The 8,097-nt window shown below is 42.9% G+C and overlaps 1 pseudogene; it reads right to left on the reverse strand.

Moving 5' to 3' along the window:
• Positions 1–4,816: 4,816 nt before the first annotated feature.
• LOC132556927 (uncharacterized) lies at positions 4,817–6,526 on the reverse strand (annotated as a pseudogene).
• Between the last annotated feature and the right edge of the window lie 1,571 nt (positions 6,527–8,097).

The raw sequence follows: 8,097 nt of genomic DNA on the forward strand, positions 1-8,097 counted from the left end.
GAAACAGAACAGTGTTCCTGTCAAACCCAATAGAGTTCCATACTCTGAATCACCGTGACTCAATCCAGAGTCACCGTCCTCAAGCAGTTCCACGCTTGTATCACCATAATAGGCAACGCACTTATGTCAATGACATGACAGCTGATTAAGTGTTGAATTCAAGTCGCCGACCCTCGCTGACCTTGACCCTGAATGAAAGTCGTTACTTCTGGTCGGTCCTGACGCTTGGGTCGCAATGTAAAGGAGAGGCCTGCCTGGTCCTGACTCAATCAATGTTCCAACCCGTCATGTGAAGCTATAATGATTAACACAAATAGTTATAATTTCCACTCACACTTCCATACTATACTAACAAAACACATGGTACAAAAATTCTTATTATTTACCATAATTATTCAACTTTAGAATGAACCATAATTAGAAAATACTGAAATACGTTCATATTAGCGTCGAAATAATGTGCGGCTCCAAATTACAAACAAAATAAAACAAAATTACGAAACACACCAACTGACACCTCAAGGCTTCCATACTTTTTCCACTCGTTCGCGTACGCACTACGCTCGGCACTAATAAATGGATCAGGGCTTCCATAGATTTTAAAATCGACCCGAAACATGATATAGACTATGCAGTTTCATGTACAACACTCCAATATGTTTATATCATGTGCATATTTAGGAAAACAGACATAATAAATTCAGTTATAGCACGAAAACAACAAAAATGAAAGTTATCAACATACAAACAATAAACAATGGTCACGGCTGACTGGAGCGCACAGATACTTAGATTGTTTGACCCGATATATGGACTGGTACAAAACAACAATACCAACTAATATAGAAAAGAAAAAGAGATAAAGATTACTTACCACAGTGAGTCCCCTGTGCCTGTCTCACATGACGCTAAATGCCGATAAATCCATATCGGGTGCACGGTAACAATAACACAATACCTGTCATGAGAATCTCACCCCGTGCACACCTACCCGTGACGCAAATCCGCCTAGCGGTACCCTACCATTAAGGTGACTTACCCCAATTGTATACAAAATATACATGCTTACGTGACACATCCCCCGGCAACCGAAGAAAGTGGTACACTTTCTCAACAATCACGGAGCATGTGTTTCCTACAGTCTACTAAGGTAGTCCGCTCCGACGTTCTCGGAACCCTTGATTGCACGAATCTTCAGTCTGTACGGTTAAAGCAATAGAGCCCACCGCATAAGCCTTGCGTTCGCTGTCTTCGATCTATGCAGGTACGTCAGTGATTGATGGTCCGTCTCAAGGATGAACTCCTGACCGTAAATATAAGGTTCAAATTTCTGGACAGCCCGCACAATCGCCGTACACTTCTTTTCTATGATTGCGTAGTTCTTCTCTCTTGGAAGAAGTTTTCTACTGGCGTATGCAATCGGCATCTTCTCTCCATCCTCCTCCTGCAATAGCACAGCACCTAATCCGGTTTCCGAAGCGTCTGTTCTGAGAATAAACTCCTGTTGCAGATTTGGCAGTCTGAGAACTGGCTTGCCTGTCAACATCGTCGTGAGCGTAGAAAAGGCTCTGTCGTGTTCATCGTTCCATACCACTTTATTTGGGCTTCCCTTCTTGGTAAGATCTGTAAGAGGGACAGCGATTGCAGCGAAGTTCGGTAGGAATCTTCGGTAGAAACCAGCAAGCCCTAGAAAAGACCTCACCTGTTTCTTCGTTTCTGGTCTTCTTGCATTTTCTATCGCCTTTATCTTGGTATCATCGGACTGCAGCTTTCCGCCTCCGACAGTGTGTCCAAGACATGATAAACTGGAAAATCCGATTGCGCATTTGGTTGGTCTAGCTGTAAGTACCGCCTCTCGAAGTCTCGCAAATAATTCTTTGAGCACAACCATGTGTTCCTCCCAGGTGTCTGTGTATATCAAGATGTCATCGATAAAGTTGTCGATATGTTCCATTCCATTCAACAGTTTCCTCATCAACCGGCTGAATGTTGCTGGGGCGTTCACTAAACCGAACGGCATCACCTTGAATTGAAATAGGCCTTGTGGTGTTGAAAAGGCAGTCATCGGTTTCGCTTCTGTCGATAAAGGCACCTGCCAATAGCCCTTGCTCAAATCAAGCTTGGAGAAGTACTTCGCTCCAGCTATTCTCGAGAAAATGTCATCCGTGTTCGGCATTGGCTCGGCATCGAAAATCGTGACACGATTCAGTCTCCTGAAGTCTATGCAAAACCGATTCGACCCATCTTTCTTTCTTACCATTACTACAGGAGCTGAATATGGTGACGAAGATGGCTCGACAACATCCATCTCGATCATCTTGTCCACCTCTTCTCTGATCACCTCTTTAGTTGTGTAAGGCAACGGATACGGCTTGACATGAAAAGGAATATCCGTAGTCGTGTTGATCACATGCTGTGCAAGATTTGTCCTTCCGGGTAGGTCCGTCACCACATCTTTAAAACTGTTCATGAGTTCCTTAACCTCGGTTGCATGTGACTCCGTAAGGCCGGAAGAAATCTCCACGTCTTCTACGTGTTCTTTTCACCTATCGCTTGGAAGTGACTCCAGTCTGCTAGGAAAATCCATTTCCTCATGCGAATCTTCCTCGTCAGAAACAACAGTTGACATCGCACAAGCAAGTAATTCTTCATCATCCTTTGTGTCGTTTCTCTCTGCCTCTACATATTTCTTTAACAGGTTGATGTGTAAGGTCTTGATTTTCCCGTCTCTGTTCACGCGGTAATCATACGGTCCTACTTTCTCAACCACTTCGTAGGGGCCTCGCCACTGCATAAGCAATTTGTTTGGTTTAGTTGGCAGAAGCACAAGGACTTTATCACCTGACCGCAACTCTCTTGACTTCGTCTTACTGTTGAAGTTCCTCACCTGGGCAACTTTAGCCCCCTTCAAGTTGTCCATGGCAACCCGGCAAGTGTTTTCCAACCTCTCTCTTAGGTCCATCACATACTGGTAGGTTGTTTTGATGTCCTCGTCTGGGAACTCCTTGGTGAGCAATTCTTTCAGGATCATCATTGGACCTCGTACCTGTCTGCCATACAATAATTCGAAGGGTGAAAAACCCAAGCTTTCTTGTGGCACTTCCCGGTACGCAAATAGAAGGGCGTTAGAAGGGCGTTGAGGAATCTGTCCCAATCCTTAGGCTTCTCTACCGTCATCTTCCTCAACATCTGTTTCAATGTGCCGTTGAAACGCTCCACAAGACCGTTACATTGGGGATGGTATGAAGTCGTAGTCAGTTGACGAATAGACAATAACCTGCTCACCTCCTTCATCAGTCCAGAAGTAAACTGAGTTCCTTGATCTGTTAACATTTCCCTAGGGACCCCAACACGGCTAAAGATGTCCACTAGCGCCTGTGCAACTCGTTCGGTTTCAATCCCCTTCAGTGCCACTGCCTCTGGATATCTTGTTGCGTAGTCGACCACCGTTAAGATGAATCGATTTCCTCGGTCCGTCGCCGGTTCAAGAGGACCAACTAAATCTACCGCTATCCTCTTGAAAGGCGTATCGATTAGAGGCAAACTTCCCAGCGGCGACTTCGGTACTCTCCCTCTTGGAAAGACACGTTGGCATACATCACAAGAACGGCAGAATCTGGTAATGTCTGCTTGGATCCCAGGCCAAAAGAATTCCGCCAGAATCCTGCTAGAGGTTCGTTTTGCTGCAAGGTGACCAGACATTATCGACTCGTGCGCAAGTTTCATGATCATCTGACGGTACTTCACTGGAACGATAAGCTGACGAAATACTTTTCCTGTAGCGATCCCTGGGCTCTGGAATTCCCTATATAGCAACCCCTTACGGTAAAAGATCACCGACTTCCCTCCATCCTTACGTACATACGTATCCTTATCCATCGCTAGCTTCCGGAACTTCTCTAATGTAGCATCTCTCTGCTGTTCCTCTTTCAAGTCTTGTACATCTCCGATATCGGTCATGACCCGTAATGGCTTATATGGCTTCGCTGTCCTTTTCGCTTCTGCCCTCGTCTGTACAGCATTGAGCGAGTCTAACTGCCACTGTTCATCCGGTTTATCTACAGGAAGAGCATTCTTGACATTTTCAACTATCACGTCGTATAATGGGGACTCCAGTAAAAACGCTTCTGTATCGCCTCTAAAGTATGGTGTGTCAATCTGGATGTTGGCGATCTGGCACATGAGGCGAGAACCATCAGCTAAGATATAAGTCTTAGTCTTCTTGGTGATCTTCTTAGAATCCACTAGACTCCGCCTCACTCCCACCTCATCACATCCTGAATCCCGAAGTTCTGTGACCACCTTACTGCCTACCCGACCAAATACAACTGGCATAGAAGTAGATCCCGTCAACTTCGTGTTACAAGCCAGATTCATCTTCGGTGTGGAATCTTCGGCTTTAGAGCTTCCCACATCTTGCACAATGGATGCTGCGTTTCCCTCTTTCATCTTGTCCGACTTCTTCTTGCGACACTCCGATGCAATATGACCGACCTTCTTGCAGTAAAAGCAGGTCCTGTCCTTTGACACGTCAGCTGTCGTGGATGTAGACTTACCTGCAGTAGAATTGGACGTTGAATGTCCAGATGCGGCTGGCCTATGACCCCCGGGTTTGGCTCCCTTGGAAGTCGTCAGGGTTGCTGCTTTCGTTCTTCTGGATTCTGCATACTGATCTGCCAATGTAGACATTTCTCCAATTGATGTGGGAATCCGTTCTTTTAGGAACAACATCAAATCCTGGTTACAACCTTGAAGAAACTGGTCCCTCATAATTAGATCTTTCAAACCATTGTAAGTCTTGACAGTCTGGGTGAGTTCAATCCATCTCTCCAGATAGTTGTCTAGAAAACTGGGAAAATGTTTCTCCTCCCTCAGGCCTAGATGTACGGAAACTTCTCCTGAAACCTTCCTCTGTCATGTCAAATCTCTTTAGCAGAGCTTTCTTCAACTCGTCGAAGTTAAGAGCCTGCTGAACTGGTAGTCTTGGAAATACTGCTAGGGCATTTCCCGTCAATAGTGCACTCAAGTTGGCTCCCCATCCGTCCCGGTTCCAGTTCTGTACAGTAGCATATCTTTTGAACCGTTGGATGTATGCATCAATGTTGTCTTTTTCCTCATTGAATGCTGGCAACTTAGGACCTTTCTTCACCAATGCATTGCCCCTCTGGGTTGATTCCGCTTGCGAAATTTGGCCTGCATGTATCAGTTCCAGCTTACGCTTATGTTCTTCTTCAGCCCTCCGATCAGCCCTAGTCTCTCTCTTTTCCTCAATCTCAATAAGCTGTCTGCGTTCTTCCCTTTCTCTTTCGCGATCTTCCCTTTCCTTTGCTTGCTGCTATTGAACAAATGACCGAAGTGCCTCACCTTCTAATCCAAAGTTCTTCCCAAATTCCATTAACTCGGCGAGGGAAGACATCCTGAAAACAAAACAATCTCACGTTGCTACAAACAAAAGCAAAATTACAAACAAAAACCGAATAATACAGCGGGGTAAAAGTACTCACCTTAGATCCGGCATGTTTGCTCAAACCTGTTGTCTTACCTGTTAAAATGCACACACAGTATCTAAAACCACCCCAAGGAACAACCAGATCCTAGCCGGTATCCGTCAAGCAATCTAGCCTAACGTAATCAATTCAATCAGAAATCTATTCCCGAAAACTAACGTTGGCTATCCCACCGCTGCCATCATATTGTTAACGTGGGACGAGCGACGGTTGGTGATCCGGGAAAAGAAAGCTGAAAGAACCGATCACAGTATAACAATGATGTTTATTTACAATGAAACAAATAAACTATATATTTCAAGATGTCACACTCGCTAACTCACACACTCATAAACCAAATAATGATAAGTGTCCCTGTAGCTTCTAGCTCACGAAACAGAACAGTGTTCCTGTCAAACCCAATAGAGTTCCATACTCTGAATCACCGTGACTCAATCCAGAGTCACCGTCCTCAAGCAGTTCCACGCTTGTATCACCATAATAGGCAACGCACTTATGTCAATGACATGACAGCTGATTAAGTGTTGAATTCAAGTCGCCGACCCTGGCAGTGTAACTTCTAAGTATGCTCCCTCGCTGACCTTGACCATGAATGAAAGTCGTTACTTCTGGTCGGTCCTGACGCTTGGGTCGCAATGTAAAGGAGAGGCCTGCCTGGTCCTGACTCAATCAATGTTCCATTCCGTCATGTGAAGCTATACTGATTAACACAAATAGTTATAATTTCCACTCACACTTCCATACTATACTAACAAAACACATGGTACAAAAATTCTTATTATTTACCATAATTATTCAACTTTAGAATGAACCATAATTAGAAAATACTGAAATACGTTCATATTAGCGTCGAAATAATGTGCGGCTCCAAATTACAAACAAAATAAAACAAAATTACGAAACACACCAACTGACACCTCAAGGCTTCCATACTTTTTCCACTCGTTCGCGTACGCACTACGCTCGGCACTAATATATGGATCAGGGCATCCATAGATTTTAAAATCGACCCGAAACATGATATAGACTAAGCAGTTTCATGTACAACACTCCAATATGTTTATATCATGTGCATATTTAGGAAAACAGACATAATAAATTCAGTTATAGCACGAAAACAACAAAAATGAAAGTTATCAACATACAAACAATAAACAATGGTCACGGCTGACTGGAGCGCACAGATACTTAGATTGTTTGACCCGATATATGGACTGGTACAAAACAACAATACCAACTAATATAGAAAAGAAAAAGAGATAGATTACTTACCACAGTGAGTCCCCTGTGCCTGTCTCACATGACGCTAAATGCCGATAAATCCATATCGGGTGCACGGTAACAATAACACAATACCTGTCATGAGAATCTCACCCCGTGCACACCTACCCGTGACGCAATTCCGCCTAGCGGTACCCTACCATTAAGGTGACTTACCCCAATTGTATACAAAATATACATGCTTACGTGACATGCTGTATTACTAACAAATTGAGGTTGAAAAGAATTTTTATGATCAAAAAGGTTATTATACTGTAGTTAGTGTTACTTGAGTAATTTTTATCATTTGTAAATTCGTGTCAAGCCTTTCTGTTCACAATCAAACACAGGAAAAATTGAAAAAAATTGTTACAATTTCCACTGTTTCAGAAATGACTTAATACCGCGTATATTGATGCAAATAGACTGTACACGCAAATCTTCAAGATGCACAGTATATCGCACAACTGAAAAAATCCCCAGTTCTCCATTTTATTTCACACATTGACTACATAATTATACACTTATACATATGCAATGTACAAAGTGTCAACTAAATAAAACAACAATACACTTGGTAAATATTGGATAAGCATACTTCCTGTTCACGTGTGTTCAAGGTTTTTACTTCGCCTGATACCTATATCATTTCACTTCCAAATCAAGGGCATTGATTAAACACTATGGCGACACATGAGATGATGACAACACACAGAGGTCACGTGATTTATTTACATTACACACTATGGAGACATATGAGATGCTGACATCAAACAGAGGTCACATGATATTCTTACATTACACACTATGGAGACACATGGGATGCTGGCATCAAACAGATGTCACGTGATTTATCTACATTACACACTATGGAGACACATGAGATGCTGACATCAAGCAGAAGTCACATGATATACTTTCATTACACACTATGGAGACACATGAGATGCTGGCATCAAACAAGGGTCACATGATATACTTACATTACACACTTTGGAGACACTTGAGATGCTGGCATCAGACAGATAGAGAATTTATGATATAATGACATTAAACTCTAAAAGGACACGTGTTTCAGTTATATCTTAAACACTCTGGAGATACATAAGCAACTAGAACCCAATGGAAAGAGACCACGTGATATAATGACATTATACGTTATATAGAGTCACGTGATACCACGTGTCCATTCAGTGTTTAATTATATACTGATGTGAAACACTAGGGAGACACGTGATAAACGAATAATAAGACGTTAATCACTATTGAGACACACGTTAAACTAACATTTAACAAACATCAAGATTGCATGTTACTTGTATACTGACAT

The sequence above is a fragment of the Ylistrum balloti genome, unplaced genomic scaffold (genome assembly GCF_031769215.1).
Source record: "Ylistrum balloti isolate Yb309-2 unplaced genomic scaffold, AGI_CSIRO_Ybal_v1 Utg370608, whole genome shotgun sequence".
NCBI lineage: Eukaryota > Metazoa > Mollusca > Bivalvia > Pectinida > Pectinidae > Ylistrum > Ylistrum balloti.